This window comes from Cryptotermes secundus, unplaced genomic scaffold, assembly GCF_002891405.2.
Source record: "Cryptotermes secundus unplaced genomic scaffold, Csec_1.0 scaffold234, whole genome shotgun sequence".
Lineage (NCBI taxonomy): Eukaryota > Metazoa > Arthropoda > Insecta > Blattodea > Kalotermitidae > Cryptotermes > Cryptotermes secundus.
This window is the reverse complement of record NW_019725843.1, coordinates 95341-114295: the sequence shown is the minus strand read 5'-3', so window position 1 is coordinate 114295 and position 18955 is coordinate 95341.

Below are 18955 nucleotides of genomic sequence, written 5' to 3'. Positions count from 1 at the left end.
CTGACAACATTCATCTTACGGAAATTTAGCCAGGCTAAGGAGATTTGAACAAAAATATTATTGCATAATTATTTATTTGTCAGTTGCATACCTTGCCGACCGCCTCTGTGGTCTAGTGGTCAGAGTTCCTGGCTACAGATACATAGGTCCGAGTTCTATTCCAGCGCTACCAGATTTTCTGAGAAGTAGTGGATTCGGAACGGAGTCCACTAAGCCTCGTGAGGATAATTGAGGAGTTATTTCAAGCAAATAGCGGCTCCAATCTGGAAAACCGAAATTAACGTTCGTGGGGATTCGTTGCGCTGACCGCCCGACACCCTCTATTCGCTAAAGTTGGCACTAACTTCTCCCACAAGCGGCGGTCGCTCGGTCGGTATAGTTCGCTTGCGGGCGAAAACCACGGAGTTTGTTTTTGCCTACCCTACTAACAGAGATCAAAACATTTGAATAAAATGTGTTTCGTTAAGTTCTCAGAAATTGTTATTGGAATTTAAGACACATAATCAGCAATGTCAATTAGAGAACAAAGAAGTATCCACTCATACACGCCTGATATTCGTGCACGTATCAGAGAAACGAATTACTGAATTCATTATATCAACGTTTGGAACAAGAAACCGGCTCTTGCTATCCCAGTCTAATGAGAACCTCTGTATTCGAGACGCTGTTCTGTAATATCAGATCAAGGAATATAAGATAATAACTTCACGAAGAAATAAAATAAAAGTCTGAACAAATTGTGAATGTGACGTCTGGGACACCCCGCTGTGGCTGTGTGTGTGTGTGTGTATAGGCCACACCCATGCATAATGCAATGAGACGCGAGACGGAAGGGGGAGCCAACACAACAGTTCATTGTTTATAGTGCTACATCCTCATTACATGATGGGATAGCACCGTCATGGCCCCCCTACCAGAAGCCAAGGTCCCCTACAACAGACGTTACAGTCACGGCCGATCGTGTTTATGTAATTTACTGTGTAGTCAAGACAAGAATTAATGAAGCTTTGTCCCTTATGGGTTTCCCTACAACTAAAACAGTGTTCTGCAAATAAAAAACAAGATATTTTCCAAATGTGTCCTCTGCCAAAGTACATTCCTCTGCGACCTTCACTTCGATTTTTCTGCATTTATTGTAGGCACAAATCGGTTATTATCGGGAAAGCTGGTTTAGACGGTAACGCTTGTATTTTGGAGGTGCCAGGTTCGAATTTCTACCGGGAGACCATTTATTCTGAGGTATTTCGTGGTTTAATTCAATCACTCCATAAAAAAACATACAGTGGAATCGCATAATACAAATATTTAACTTGTGCGAGTTAAACTGTACCCGCTCGCTAAAAAAACTAATATATAAAATATGTAAATTAAAAATGTAAATAAATATTGAATTTTAAATTTTATAAAAACCTTCGTTACTCCGAAATAGTGTTTTCGGCGGAAGAGAATATCCAGGATGAATGACGAGTGTGTTCAGACTTTACTGTTTCTTTGTTTTCTTCTTTCGCTCTTTCGTCTTTCTGTTCCTTATATAATTAAAAATAAAATTGCTGTACATTTTATTTACATGTGTCTTCATTATATATATATATATATATTACAGGGCATATACAAAAGCATATATTTTATGGGCGATTTAAGGGATTTTGAATGGTAATTGTGGCTATATGCGATTTTGGGTTTTCCCGCCGTCTTTAGAATGTAACCTCCGCGTAAGATGCGACTCCACTGTTCCTTAAAGTAGGCCTCGACTGCTTCCTTCCGCTTCTTTTCCAATTCATCTCTCCGCTATCATCTAATGATATTGGTAAAATGTAAAAGAATGGATGCATTTCTATAATTCAATTGTGACATATGTATTCGTAAACCACGTGATTATGATCTACTGGGATGAAAAGAAAGTCACCCGAAAATTAAACATTTTAATATCGGTGTGTAATCAACTGTTGTGTTGTCGGCTCCCAATTATACTTTAATTATGCTATATTGTGTAGTTCGACGTACCGACAGGGTACTTACTTACTTACTCATAGAGCTGAGCCCTTCTGGAGGAGCCGCCAATTCTGAAGCTACTCAAGAATTTCCCGGCATTTTATGGAACCCGAAGGTTCATTTCCGTGTTCTCAAGAGCCCTCCACTGGTCCCTATCCTGAGCCAGATCTATCCAATTCATACCATCCCATCCTAGCTCTCTAAGATCCATTCTAATATTGTTCGCCCACCTACGCCTTGTTCGTCTCTGTGGTCTCTTTCCTTCCGGCTTTCCAATAAATATCCAATACGCATTCGTCTCCCCCAATCGTGCTACATGACCTGCCAACCTCATTCCTTGACTTGATCATTTTAATTATACTTGGAGAAGAGTACAAGTTATGAAGCTCCTCATTATGCAGTTTTCTCCAACTTCCTGTCATTTGATCCCTCTTCGGTCCAAATATTTTCCTTAGCACCCTGTTCTCAAACACCCTCAGTCTATATTCCTCCCTTAATACCGACAGGGTAGTTAAATAAATTATAAACTGAAATACAAATAAGGAATCACTGCTAGATATTTTTCCCGGTGACGGTAGCCGAAAGGTCTGAGGCATGTACTGTCTTCGCTCGCTCGGAAGCCGGGATCGTGGGTTCGGATCCCACACAAGGCGTGGATGGTTGGTGTGTGTGTGTGTGTATGCGTTTATTTCGTGTTTGTGTTGTCCTGTGTCTACGCACAAGCCTTGCGACAAGCTGATCACCTGTCCAAGGAGTCCTACCGTCTGCAAAAATGATCATGAAACTGAGAAATCAGCCCTATGCTCCAAAGTGGGAGCAAGAGTACATAAAAAAACTTGATGTTGTAGGGCGGTTGGCAATCCTGTTTCGGGTTCGGAAGATACAGATTTTGAATCTCGGGTTCTTAGATCTGCTAACGTGGTTGAGGTTTCTAGTGATTTTCTTGAGCATCTGCATGAAAATGCTAATTTAGTACCATGATCATTTTTTTCACATGACTTCTAATCCATCATTCGAATCATATTATCTATTCGACTCTGCATTACCGATGAAGCCGAAAACACTCTGTACATAACAGAAGAACGAGACAGATCAATATAATTTTTTTCGTATTATCGATGCTATGATGAACTCCTGTAGCTCAGTCGGTATAGCAACTGGGTACCGTCTGGACGACAGAGGGGTCGGAGTTCGAGTCCCTGTAGGGTCAAGAATTTTCACTTCTCCATATCGTCCAGACCGGGTCTGGGGTCCACCCAACCTCCTATACAACGGAACCGGAGGTCATTTCCCAGGAGTAAAGAGACCGGGGCGTGAAGCTGACCACTATGTGGATGTATACATCCACACTCCCCATACGTCTTCATGTCGTAGTGCTTAATTAGTTAAGCACAGGGACAGCTTTACCTTACGTTTATGAGGAACTGTGTTAGAAACTGACTCTGCTTCCGTCCTCAGGTGACAAAAATCTGAGGCAGTTACTCTGTCAAGTCCGCTAAAAAGAGCCAACCTCAATCACTGGACAACTTAAGTCACTAGAGCTACTTCTATATATGTACCTTACATCAGGTTTTGTGTGTGTGGGAGATAAGAATAGAATTTGGACTGTAACCTCCAAGGCGAGTGACGACCCTGGAACATCTTCCACTATGGGCTGTGTGCGACAGCTTATGCGAAGCACTAGCAGCAGCTCTGCTCACATGTGGGGAGTCCGTCACAGCCGCGACATGAGCCAGTTTAACGCGACAGCCAATCTCCACGTTACGATGTTCGTCATTTCAGCTTCGTTCTCAGGACCTTCCATGTATAAGCTCCACTATTTTAATACATTCCGTCATTTTTCTCAGTGAGTCCAAGCCAATGATGAGTTGCTGCATCAGAGCATGTGACGGTCGCTTCGCTCCATATCATCATAATTCTATCGTTCATAATCACTCGATCACTTGATGATACATAATCTATGTAGTTTGTGTCTTTTGTTGGAATAACGACTAGGCCAAGGCTGCTCGATTGATATATAGGGGTTCGAGTCCCGGTAGACAAAATATGCTCCTTTCCACGGAATCTAGATCTACATTTGTGCCCATCCAGCTTACAGTGTAGTGCATATCGGAGTGCAAAGCTGTAGAAGCGTGAAGATGAACTCGACCAACTGCCGAAGTTAAGTAGGAGCAGAGCTACACCTCCATTACCCCACACGCCTTCGTGGCGTTATGCTAAAATAAGAAGAGGGATATATTTATCATTTTTTCATCATCCAAAAACCAAACAAGTGACTTGATTTTACAGGAATCAAATTTGTTTGAATATCGCGGTTCTCCTACATTCTTCCGATAATTCGTTAATTTATGATACTTCCTGCCGACTCCCTGAAGATGGCTAATTAAGAGTCATGAAGCGACGAACCATAGCGTAACGTAATTACCCTGATGTAGTGTAACCGAAAGGGCGTGCCCTGAGAATCTTGGAAAGACACCCATAACAGTGCACGTGAAATACTGACAGGAAGCGTATTAACTCCAGCCATTAAGTAGGAAGTGTTGCAACTTAACGTTTTCCGTAGTTTAACTCGATTAACAGAAACCTACTAAGTATTAGTGGGTTTTTGGACTTTGTCAATCGTCCGGAATTCTAAAAAGATGGAGCCAGCAACAGGAAAAAAACAGGTTTCAGAACTTTGCAATTAATCCCATGCAATTATTTTAATTGACTGTCTGTTGGCAAGGTTTTTTGTATAAAATTTTCATATCATTTTCTATCCTAATTTGAGGTCTGCGCGTGCCTTATCACAATTTTAATTGGACATTTTTCCTGTTATCTCCCACTGACAAAACCTTGTTTCAGTTTCTAATAAAGCTAGAGAGAGAGAGAGGATAGTACCAATACAGAACACATGAGTAATTCTGGCTGCTTTAACTACACCACGTGATAATCCTCGCTACTGCGCATCTGGTAGCCACCTTCTTGTTCGAACTGAATTATAGATACATGTCTATGTGGGACCGTGGTAATACAGAGACACGTTAGCTGCACATTCCCCGTGTTGCTGCAGTGGGGCCACCGCTGTGCGGTAAATAAGTATTTGAACAAATCATATATGACGCAGCACTCGTATCAATTTCATTTCAGATCTATTTAATGTATAAGCCACTAATAAGACATTCAAAGAGCCACATCCTCTTCACCAATTTCACGGGATTGTAATGCTTTTAGATTGTCTGAAATACAGATATCATTTCTCAGCTTCTATGGAAGTTAGCGACTAAACCACAGAAGGCACACAAGTGTAATATTCAGAAGTTCTCATGTTGGATCCTCACTACAGTCACTAATGTTGTAAGTAGCAAGACTGTAAAGGGCGTGCTCCATAATGTAAAGGTAAAAATCTGTTCCTGTGCTTAATTAATTAAGCACAATGCCATGACTACGTATGGAGGAAGTGGAGGTATAATTCCACCACTTTTGATTCCGGAACTATATGAGGTGATTCGTCAGCTTCATGCCCTGGACACTTCACCCCCGATGAAAGAGTCCAAAGTACCCACTGCAGCCGGTAGATCGCAGTCGGTATAGCGACTGGCTACGGGTTGGACGACCGAGATGTCGGAGTTCGCGTCCCGGTAGGATCAAGACTTTTCTCCTCTCCACGTCGTCCACACCGGCTCTGGGGCCAACCCAACTTCCTATCCAATGGGTAACGGGGACTCTTTCCCGGGGGTTAGTTAGTTAGTTATTGGAGAGGGTGGGTTTCCCCATGTACTTAGACCTGTATTGGTCCATTGTGCTTCCCTCTATGATTTCTACCAGTCTCTATATCCTACCGGTACTGGTGCTTACCATCAGTCCCGCCCAGCCAGCGAGACCGGCTCTACTAGCTGAGAGGTATCTATAATGCTTCCCCCATCTACCGGAGGTATTAGAGACTGCTGTTGGGCGGGAAACGTCCGTAATTTGGCTCAGTGACCTCCTTTGGAGATGAGGTTCTTTTACGTGCCGTAAAGCTACGACACGGGACCCACGGCTTAAAGTCCCTCCCGGAGGACTTGTTCCCTGAATTTTTCCGCCCTTAAAAATTCGACGACCTCCGCCGGGTATTTGAACCCGCGTACTACGAGTCATGAGGTGGGAACGTTACCTCTAGACTACGGAGGCCGCTTTTCCCGGGGGTTAAAGCGGCGTGAAGCTGACCACTTACCTCCAAATAGTGCCGAGGTCAAGAAAATGTGGATCTATAAATCCACTCCCCCATACACCTTTATGGCGTAGTGCTTAATTAGTTAAGCACAGGGTCAACTTTACCTTTTTACCTTTTACAAACTGTATAGGAGGCTAGGTGCCTCCCATAGCCGGTCTGGGCTCTTAGCCTGAGATCAGTCGTCCAGGCGCTGACTTCTCACGGAGAAGTCTCCGGTGCAGCCCGGGTTATTTCGTGTGAAATTCATGGCTTTTTCTCTCGTGAGTTGGTTCTACTTTCTCCCGCTAATCATTATTCCACCACTGCTTCACACGTTTCTCATTGTCCCTCGAGGTGTGTTACGTATATCAGTCCGCAGCCACTTGCCCAAACTGGTTCCTCGCTCTGAAGATGGAGGCGATAGGTTCCCCGAAACGTCGGTTCACACAGGATCTACATGACGCCACATACCAGGAGACGGCATTCTCCATGTGTAATGTTGTTTAACAACGCTGTTTCAACAGAATAGAATTTTGTGTACAATCGAAAGCGATAGGAAGATAAATGCGAATGGTAAGTAGCTAAGGATGTGGAAGGAAACGGAAGTCACATATTTGAGTTTATATATACAAACACACACACACATGGAGACTAAATGGGAAAATGCTGTCAGAAAAGTCTATAGCGTCCCTATAATTCTAATAGGTTACACCCCGACAGAAATCCAGAGTGCTTCTAGTGCACCGGCTTGCTTTTTTCTGTTTTGTTTCCTGTGACAAATATCTACTCTTTTTGGATAAAATTCGTAATAGCTAGCTCCAGCTGTAATCATAGAACGAGAAGTTTTTAGAACTGAGGACTCAATTTCTTAAAGTAACAATTGCTTCACTGAATACATTTCCTATATATATATATATCTTCCATAACATGATTTAAGCAAACGCTGACCCAGTTCTTCATTGATTTTTCATTTCTTTTGACTTGTCACTTCTCTCAAATATACTTTAAATCCCTTATATATTTAATACATTTCTCTGTTTGAACATTTCAATATATTACGCTGAGACACTGAGCTCTTACAGCTGTACTCAATGTTAGCGCTCCATTATCGTCTAGCTGACCTCTACACGAAATTCTCCGAAACAGAAGAGTACATTATTATTATTATTATTATTATTATTATTATTATTAGCATCCCATTGCATTGAGGCATTATAAATATGTGAAGAGAACATTATAAAAATAATGAACTAATCTTACTAATACACGTTTATGAATTATAGTACGATAGACGCAAAATAATACATCATTCTAGTCAGAAACTAAAGGCTAAACAACGACGCGCATGGAGCACGATGGACAAGTGAACAGTGCAGTGGTCTCCCCGAAAAAAAAAAGAAGAAAAATTGCCTGATGATGGTCCATGTGCTGCCGACACATGTAAAGAGAAGAAAATATACGTAAAAACAGAGAAATTACAGTAATTTGACAATCACTTTTAGTGTATAATTTATACTTTTAGCGTCTTAATGACATTTTATGATTTTAACAACATCATAAACTATTAAAGTTACACTTTTAGTGAGAAACATATTTTGGATGTCTTATATTTTAAAAAATATTGTTGCATTATTGACGGGTGCTGCTGTGGAATTCTACGTTATGACCATGTTCTAGTAGGTGGATATATTTAACTCACTATAATAGTAGCAACAGAAACATTACAAAACCTGACGTCAGTGCATGGAATAGGACTGCGCAAGCGTACTACTGGCTGTCCCGCTATTAATACAGGCCTAAAGCGTAGTTAAATAATTCACTAAAATCAATTAAATTAAGGCAAAATATAATAAAATAAAGTCTGAGTATACCAACGAATAAGTAAAGACAATTTGTACCTGTGTTTTAATTACTACCATGAATTGAAATTTTAAGAGAATTGGAGGTATATTATTATTATTATTATTATTAGAGGGGGTGGGTTTCCCCATGCACCGCGACCAGTTTGATCTATTGTACGTCCCCCTTTGATATTCTACCAGTCTCTGTACCTTACCGGTAGTGGTGTGTGCCATTAGCCCCGACTCAGCCAGCGAGTTCGGCCTCTACTGGCTCAGCGATACCTGATGCTTCCCCCATCTACCAGAGGCATTAGAAACTACTATTGGGTGGGAAATGTCCTATAATTTGGCTCAGAGGTCTCCTTGAGACATGAGGTTCTTTTACGTGCCGTAAAGCTACGACACGGGACCCACGGCTTAAAGTCCCTCCCGGAGGACTTGTTAGTTCACGTATTCTTAAAGTCGGCGCTAGATGGATATAAGTTGTCAACTTCATAGCTCGACCAGTTTATACCCTGTGAAACAGCCACTGGTGACCACCGAACAGAAAGGTCGATGGGCCCCAGAAGGGTCTCTTTGCTGTGGAAAGGATATGTTCCTTGTCCAACTATGAATTTTCCAGCGTGTAGCCTAATTACTAGACCAAATGAGCACTCCGGACTCCCGAAGGAAAGAAGGTTAGAAGCAAAAAAAAAAGATCAAATGTTTTGAATTCTAAAATGATACCCTAAAAAGCTGTTCTTTTACAATCTATTAACATATAGGACAACCTCTATGGTCTAGTGATCAGAGTTCCTGGCTAGAGATCCAGAGGTCCAGCTTCGATTTCCGGGGCTACCAGATTTTCTGAGAAGTCGTGGGTCTGTAACGGGGTCAATTCAGCCTCGTGAAGATAATTGAGGAGCTATTTCAAGGAAATAGCGGCTCCCTAGATTAATGGCTGCGGGGATCCGTTGCGCTGACCACGCGACACCCTCTATCCGCAAAAGTTGGCACTAACTTCGCCGGCAAGCGGCGGGAACTCGGTCGATATAGTTCGCTTGAGGACTAAAACCCCGGAGTGTTTTTATCTATTAACATATATGAGGCCAGTGTTACTGCTTAGATGAAGCCGTCGGGTTACACATTGTGATAAAGAGAAACATATTTTGTTCCTGCCATAAATCGAGCCCCAGTTCTTCTGTCGTCCAACCCCTAGCCAAGTCTCTATACAAAATAATCTATCCAGCGCACACAAATTCAAAATATTCTCATCGTTTACTGAATTAGATATCAGGCCGCTATTGAGTAGAACGATAAATAGCATTATTGTGTGTAGGTGTCTTTTGTTTGTAACAAGGACGGGAAGAAGGCTTGTCTCCTTTTACGAACTGCAGTCCACTTGATGTGATCAGGCAATTTGGCGGAGAACACTTCGCTGAGTACTTGGCTTCCTAACGTCGTGCAACTGAGATAAAAGTACATGAGTCGCCTGTAGTTATGATGTTTCATACTTTGGGGCCGTATGTTTTATTTTACAATCTAATATCTTCACTCTGAAGAAATTGGGTTGTAGAGAACTGTCATTATTTTATTTTCGAGTGATCTCGAAATGGAATCAGTTTGCAACCGATACGTCATACTTACGGTGCAGAATGTTCTCATCTTTTCAGGTTACATACGAGAAAAAAAATGCTGTAATTTATTTTGACCGTTATAGTTCGTCTGAAGTGAAGATAAATGTGTTAATAAATTAAATGGTAGCTGATACCAAAGATCCGTTACAGATTCAAGCGGATGTGCAGCAAGTCAATTTCCTGTTCACTGTTTCATGAAAGTAAACACAGAGATTAAGGTGTTGAACTCCTTGTGTTGTTAATCAAAGATAAAACATCACATCACGAAAGATGGAATTTTATTCTTCAATAAGAAGTAAACACCATGGAGTAGAGTATCTTCTGTGACGCTGATAATCACTGAATATCAAAGTAGTTCCGCGCAGTTCTCCTAACCTAAATGTTCATTGCCGTATTCACAAAATTCTGCCACTGGACCCGATCCTGATGAATATAACCCACAAAGTCACATCCTGTTGACGTCAAACAATCCGTACATTTCTTTCAGGTGTTTGCACTGATATGTTCCGCACACGTTCTACTTACATCTACACATAGATCGTCCAAAGAGTCACTTTCTTTCAAGGTTTCGCACTAAAATATTCAACATGTCACATTCTGTTTACATATACACCTAGATCTTCCAAACGGTCTCTTTGATTCAATTTGGACTAAAACGTTCCACATTTTGAAGCACCACTCACATCCATACGTAAATATTGTAAATTAGAAGTTACCATTTAGCTATAACGTTTCCTGCTGCGATGACTGAACACTTGATATGTTCTCAGCCTTACGCCCCGGCCGGCCGCCTTTTCCCCCCGGAAAGACTCCTGGTGCTCATTTCTGTTAGAGAATAAGTGGATCCCAGGGCCAGAGTGTGGTTGGAAGGATTAGATAAACTGAAAAATATGCAATGATCTCATCGAGAATCGAGCCCACGACCTTCCGGCTTGTAGTATAGTGCCTAAACCAACTGCGCTACTCAACAAGAGATAGTGGAATATATATTAATCTTAATAAGACTAATTAAAAATCAATACGACACCTGATCTCCAAAATATTGAACCAATCCAAAATCGAAGGCCCTTGAAGAGCAATAGTGTAACAGCTCAAGGAAGATATCAAGCATGTACGTAATTATGATCACAGTGAAGATGGAAAGTTGTACGCACCGCGGAAATGTGAGCATTTAATATGACAGTGCAAAAAGAAAACCATAGTCGTCTGAACATGAAACAAGAATAGCGAAAATAACATTGAAAATAAGTAAACAACACAACAGGATGCTCAAATACAATATGAGATCACTAGAACATGTTCAGGAAATTTTAATAATTTATAGCTATGGTATTTAATGCCAAAAGGGGCACGCGGTAGCGTAGTTGGTTGAAGCACTATGCTACAAGCAGAAAGGTAGCAGGTTCGAGTCCCGATGAGGTACATTTTTTCAATTTACCTAATCCTTCCATCCACACTACATGGCCTTGGGGTCGACTCAGCCTCTAACAGAAATGAGTACCAGGAATATTCTTGGGGGTAAAGGGCGGCCGGCGCGTAAGGCTGACAACCTTACGCCATCTGTGAGCCGATTGTCTAGAAAATGTGGGAGCCTCAACATCTCACAACCCTATGGGCCTCCACGGCATGTTACAGGAATAGCTTTACTTATTTTTACTTATTTAATACTGGACTATGTAACTTATTCGGTGGATCAGAGATATTATTGATAACATAACAGTTTGTAAGANCCAAATCCCAGAAGACTGCTTTCTTCAACATAACAGTTGCTGTACTAATCAAGGATTTACCCGAGTTTTATGGATTGCTACGATTCAACATCCTGTTCACAAGAGTCCGTCATTAGTACCTATCCATAACCTGTATAATAACTGCAGAACATTTCTCGAGTAGTTCTTCGAGAACCATTTAATTTCAAATAACACCATTTGTTCGCCCCCTTTCCTTCAGTAAAAGTAAATGTCCCATCCTGGATAAACTGGAAGTTATAACAATTTAACTGCTTTGACTTCCGGAATTGCAGAGTAAATTAAGATAAAAGCTTGTCACTTTTCTAAATTCACTACGTCAGATAGCAGACAGATCTAAACATTATGAAGAAGTGGGGGGTGGGCTTATGTGTACTCATTTCTTTTATTCAGATAGCGCTCTGCCTCTTGCATGTCTTTTAACGCGAAGTGAAAGCAAGCAAGCTGTAACCTCTCTCTTTCTCGCATATATTTAGTCCCACAAAAGGAGTTTCGTGGTCGCGCTGTGCCATATATGTATGCATGGGGCTTAAGGTCTGTTGCCTGCGAGCCGGTGCGGGGTTCCTAAATGGAAAGACAAAAAAGTAGTTCAAATATTTATTTCCCTGAGCGGTAAAATGGCCTACCGCCGTTCTTTATTCCTTCCTAGAGGAGCTCACATGAAACAGGAGCACTGTGTGTCCTTTGCTGAAAGAACATAACCTAAAAACTACATAAAGCGCAAGAACACAAAGAGACACAAGTACAGTAATATTGTAATAATATTATGACGCTAGTAGCAATACGCATATTCACTTTCACTTCAGACTAGCAGAAAAAACGGAGCAAATATATTGTGGCGTGCCGCCTAAAAGCCAAAAATCTGAGCAGGCGTCCGTTGCCAGACAACGGATCAGTGGCTATGCTTCCCATACAAGGAACAGCGAATACATCATTGCCCAGGCGGCAATTATAAGCACGTAAACGCGACAACGCGTCCTTTCGCAGATGTTACTACGGAAATTAAGGCCAGGGCTACTGCAGTTCTCACTACAAAGAATAACCTTCAAGGTGCCTTCTAGTCCGTCCGACTGTAGAAGACAAGGGACCAAAAGGATCAGAAGACAGATCAGGGATGCCGGGTCGAAAACCTCCACCGTAACCCTGCGAGTCGTAGGAGGCGACGAAAAGGAAAGTCTCGAACCTGAGGCAGTAAAATATGGTCACGAGTCCAGCGGGTCTCCGAGCCGAGAATGTCTGCGCTGCCGAGGGTTAGCAGCAATTGTAAATGACAGACCCGTCCTGTCGTCAGAGAGAGCGCCCTACATCAACAAACTTGCAACTGTCTGTCAGTAATCAAAATCAGGCCGTAAGCCCCAGATGGGTGCTTTATTCCAAGAGAGACTAGCCGACTGGACGTAGTCGTGACATAAGACTCAGACTCACGAAATATACATTTGACGAAAGGCAAAGCATATTCATAAGAGACATGCCCATCTTCTCGTCAGAGAGGATGTTATATAAGGATTATTACCGCGAAGTTTAGTTGGGAAATAGAATCTCTGGTCGTCGGCCTCAAGGGGCCTGATGCCAAGACGAACTGATCGGCGTAAACTTCCAGTCGCAAAGTAACTTTGACTCTGACGACAGATCAGATCAGAGAAGATCAGATCGGAACTGAGATCATGGAAAACCGGAGAGAAAACCAGAGCAGGGGTCATATCGTGTGGAAGACGTGATTTCGGAGAGACTGTGTGATTGTGATTGTGATTGTAACGACTTACCCAATAAAACAGCTTCGTCTAATCCGGAATCCACAGCTATTTGTAACGGAACCCATAATTTCTTGTCGCGTTACCTGGATACATGAAAACTGGTGTCAGATGCATGACTCATGTAAAATTATCTATCGGAACCTATGACATAAAGGCGCGTGCTCGTGCTCATGCTCGCCAGGCTTGTGCTCGTTCGGAGACTCGTAAATCTTCGTCCACACCACTTCAGTTTCTCGCCAGGCTTCGACGCGTGAGGATCCGTATATTTACTCGTAGTGTGTATAGGCTGTAGTCATATTTTAATTTATTGGCTATAGTTTTTAAATTAAAAGTTTAAAATTTGCTTGTCTCGTGACTTGTCATGTCGTCCACATTACTCGCGAGCATAACGAGTCACACGAGCACGAGTAATGTGGAAGCGCCTTAAGAATTGTAACTAGATAAGAAAGCGTAAGTAGCACAGTCAGTGAAGTCACTGTTTATGATCTGGACTATGTGAGTTCCATTCATGATGCCCTAAAAGTGTGACAGAGGTTTCTTCATTACAAAAATATGAAGCTAGTCATTGTCCATCGTCTCAGATATATTTATAATACACGACAATCCGGAAGCTGGATCTGCTTACGTCATCAGTGGGGGGACGATCCCGCTAGAAGGCACTAGCGTCGATGTCTAGAGCGGCTCCATCTAACGGGTCAAAGTGAGGATTTTTCTGCCACTTCAACCTGACCACAGAAACGGTTAAATCTTCCGAACCGTAGTGTATTTATATACTTCTAAGAGGATGTAAAATTTTCAACATAATATTAAGAATAAATTTAATCTGTTCACACTTCCGAACCAATTCCGGGATTGTGACTGAACGCTTTGTGTGATTGGTTCAGATTTGCACAGCTCCAGACACAGTATGTCTTTCCGTTGTAGTTCTTTTTTTCTTTTTCTTATTTTATTTCACACATTAACCACTACTAGACTCACTTCTCGCTACTCTGAAAAACGCACAATTTGATTTAATTTCATGCCAGGTTTAATGGAGGATGGTTTAAGTTACCTGTTCCGGAAGTTCGCATGCCTCCCCGTCCTCACCCCCATACTTACGTTTTTCTGTCAGTATAGCGACTGGCTATGGGCTGCACGACCGAGGGTTTGAAGTTGGAATACCGGAAGGGCCAAAAAAATTCTCTTCTCCATGTCGTCAAGATCGGCTCTGGGGTCCACTCAGCTTCCTATTCAATGGGTTTCGGGTGCTCTTTCCCTGGGGGTAAAGCGGCCGGGGTGTGAAGCTGACTACTCACCTCAAACTGGTGCCGTGGTCAAGATAACATGGTTCTATACATTCACTCCCTCATACGTATTCGTGGTGCAGTTAAGCACAAGGACAACTTCCCCCCCCCTTGGCACTACAGCCCCAGTGGGCCTAGGCCTACCTCCATGAACTCCGTTCACTTCGGTTTTTCTAGATCTTACACATACGGTAGGACTCCTTGGGCGAGTGATCAGCTCGTCGCAGGCCTCTACCTGTAGACAAACACAGAAAAACGCACACAAACATCCATGCCCTGAGTGGGATTCGAAACCACGGTCTCGGCTTCCGAGCGAGCGAAGAGAGTGCATGCCTTAGACCGCTCGGCTACCGTGACCGGCCAGGGACAACTTCACCTTTATACATATATATATATATATATATATATAAAGACTATTTTTTTAAGTCTTTCATTTCTAAAGTCAATATATTTTTGGTTTTTATCGGCCAATAATATTTACAAACATTTTACAAAAGCACGAAAGTAAACATTTGATCTCCGAAATTTGTAGAATTATAAACAAGTCCATCTTACTACAAGACTCCGCCGGAAGATCCCCTCTTAACCAACTTCCCCCCTCACTGTGGACATGTCACCTTCTTTCTACATCAAGGTTCTGAGCATTCTGAGTGATATCAAAGTGCAAATAGCCAAAAATGCGCACGTATCTCTAAGCCCACACACATACACACATTCTAAGACTTGTTAGGCGGCGAATTTCTTAACCAGTTGGGCGACTGCCCTAACCCGCGCCCTTAAAACTAGTTTCGCCCCTCAAGGTAGGGAAGACAGGCAGATAAGACAGACAGACAGATAGATAGAGACAGGTTCATTGCTAGGTGTTTACAACAAGTGACTCTGTATTTGCAAGCAACCATATGTAGGAGACTGGCAATACGTAGAGGAGAATTCTGTTTACTGCGAGTTATAGGAAATTGGTAAAATGGAATCCCCAACTCGTGGAAGCCTCAGGGATGAGAGACAGTGACAGATGTGTACTGAATCGAAGTTCCAAGAAAATAATACACAATGGAATGCCTTCATGTCTTGAAAAGGGTGGAAATTGCATTACAAGAAGTAGGAAATGCTTATAAATCTAAACAGAAGAAAACTCTAAAAGAGGCTGACATAAACGTAATAGCAGATGGAAAAATACAACGCGTTAAATATATCCACAGGCACTGCTAGGATATCCAAATAAGATGTGAATGTTGTCACTCACTTTATTGTAACGCTGAAGTGGACTAAATAAAAGACACAAAAAGTAACATTGTTGAAAGCCCTATACAAGTATGCTGTTGTTTATTGAGAATTACTGTATCAACTGATAACTAATTAGCTTTCGGAAATAAATTCACTTGCAAAATTCAATTTAAGTTAATTTAAATTAATCACAGTTCATATATTTCTGTCTTGTCATTTTGTCCCCCCTGCCTTTCCTTCCGTCTCTTTATCTCTCTACCTTTCCATGCTCTTCTCCTTAGCACTTTCTTATTTCTTTCCTTTCTCTTCCATGACCACTATATTCTAAGCCTCCTCACAGCTGAAATCAGTTGAACAGTCTTCGAGTATTCTAATTCTACTAACCGGTACAGAAAGAGTAGAGCCGGGATAGCTCAGTCGGTATAGTAACGGGCTACTGGTAGCACGTCCGGTATTCTATTCCCGTCAGGAGTATGAAATTTTTCCCTTCTCCATTAACATCCAGACATGCTCTGATACCTAACCAGCCTACCCGATGGGTACAGGATGCTCTTTCTTCGAGGGTAAAGCTGTCGGGACGTGAAGTTGACAACTCACCTCCATCTAGTGCCGAGGTCAAGAAGGATGGGGCTACACCTCAAACTCCCTCATACGTCTACATAGCGTGGTGCTTAATTAATTACGCGCAGGGATAACTTTCTTTTTCTTGGCACTACAGCCCCGGTGGGGCTAGGCCTACCTCCATGAACTTCTCTGTTCACTTCGGTTTTTCTAGATCTTACACATACGGTAGGACTCCTTGGGCGAGCGATCAGCTCGTCGCAAGGCCTCTACTTGTAGACAAACACAGAAAAACGCACACAAACATCAATGCCCTGAGTGGGATTCGAACCCACGATCTCCGCTTCCGAGCGAGCGAAGACGGTGCATGCCTTAGACCGCTCTGCTACCGTGACCGGCCAGGGATAACTTTACCTTTACCTTTACCCATCTATCCATCTATTTACGTTAAAAATTATCAGCACAAACTTACACATTTCTCCACAATATATTACCTCGTTAACTGGAGCATTTAAGAAGTTCAAACGAAATTAGAACGTTTTATCAAAAACTAAACAAGAATCAAAAGGACTTTCAACCTAGAACAACCTTATGTAGAGATAAAAAGGGCACGATATTGCGTAGCGATGAAGCAATACTGGAAAGATGGGAGCAATATTTTGAGGAATTATTAAATGGTAATGCCTCTGAACAAGTGGAAGGTATGACCATAGGTAATGCCTCTGAACAAGTGGAAGGTATGACCATACACCGGAATCAAGGAAATTTTGAGGCTGAAGAGCCAGCGCCGACCATAAAAGAAGTAGAACAAGCTATCAAAAAATTGAAAAATAATAAAGCTCCAGGAATTGATCTCATCATGGCAGAATTAGTGAAATTTGCAGGCCCAGAATATGCTAAGCACTTACATCAGCTAATAGTTAAGATATTGATAACTGAAATAATCCCAGAGGAATGGAGCCTAAGTACTGTATGCCCTATTCATAAGAAAGGTGATCTCATGGTATGCTCTAACTATAGAGGAATTAGTCTGTTGTGCATAGCATATAAATTATTTTCCAACATTCTATTTAACAGACTCTCTCCCTTTGTGGAGGGCATAACTGGGGATTACCAATGTGGGTTTCGTCAAGGAAGATCAACTAACGACCAGATTTTCATTATTCGCCAGGCCCTGGGAAAGTGTAATGAATTCCAAATTGAAACACATCGACTTGTCCTTTCCAGCTCTCACTTCGTCACGATAGTATCAGAAGATGACAGCAACAAGCTTTGTTTCAGTTTGTGCTGTTTTCGTGGCCGAAATGCGGTACCTCCAGAGTAGTCTCACGTGTATGGGGGTTTGGGAGTGACTTATAAACGGGATTTGCATTAGATGATGGATTCATTGCACCTTATATATTGACAAGTCAGGACTGCAGGTAACACACACTTTACAATTCACCGGTACACACGCACTAGGATTCTCGGTCTTCACTAGTCCTATATGGGCAACGAATTTATTACAGCCTCACTGTCACTTAAAATCACACATGAAGTCTTCTTTGCACTGTCTAATTCCTTGCTTGCATTTGTTCTCAGTCGCTTTCGACTGCCAGCTACATAACTCAAACCAATTCTCGACAATTCTCTCAAATGAACTTTTCTTAAACTGAACTCTTTCAGCTTCTGACAACTAACGGCTCCCTTAGAACTTCTCTTTATATAAAATCAGGGCGGGCTGCACGGAAAACACCATCTTCTATTGTTCCGTATTGTTTCAGGCGTGTTTACTGATCCGTTGACTAGCAATAGACGTCCTACGGTTTGCGCGCGTTGACTCCGGCGGGAATGTGTTTACCGAGTCTGTGTCTAGCAATGGGTCTTTCGTCACAATATTAGTGATAGTGCTAATAGTATTATTTACTATTATTAACTTTGTCACCTCACGTGACCGACCTTAGTGCACTAATTAATTTTTACTATTATTCAAAAGATATAAACTATCGTGTTTTGCCCTTTTTTATATATTTCTTTCTTTTCGCGTGCTAAATTTATAATCGGCCTTTTGCTGCTTAGTATGCACGTTAATAAATGAAGATTTCAAAAGTGTTTATTTTATGAAGCTGCCATTTCAGAAATTACAAAGTTCATATTATGAATAGCTATTCAGTGAAAACGTGACTTCAATATTTACTTCAAAGTCTATAATGTGTAAGAGTGGATAAATGGAAGATCCACTTGTGGGAGCCGCAGCTACACATGGCAACTGTCAAGTTTCTCCACTGCATTATAAAAGGATACTTCACTAATATCCTTGAACACAGTGGATATGACTTCAGGGATTTCTAACGACCTGACGCTCTGTCCGGATTACATAAAGATCTGTCTGTTTCAGACTTAAGAGATCAGACAAAATCACTTTGTGGCGTTTTCTTAAGAATAAAGTTAAATAGAACATATTGGTCATGCGGATTTTGACGTTTTGTAGTTCAGATAAATTCCGACGTTGCGGGGGAACATACAACCTACATTTTCAGGGTCTAAAAATAAGATAAGAAAGAAATCAGCAAAATCAGTTGGCAAGCTCAGTTGGTTTCTTGCTTGGTTAACTATTCTTCTCTGAAGGTGGAGGTGATCTGTTCCTCCGAAATGTTGTTCTCTCTCCAAACTAAACGCTCTTCATAATCACTGTCGTGAGAAAAATCCAAAAACAAATAGTCGATCCTAGAGGGCTCTGACAACAGTATTGTAACATGACGCCTAAAAGCCGGAATAATGAA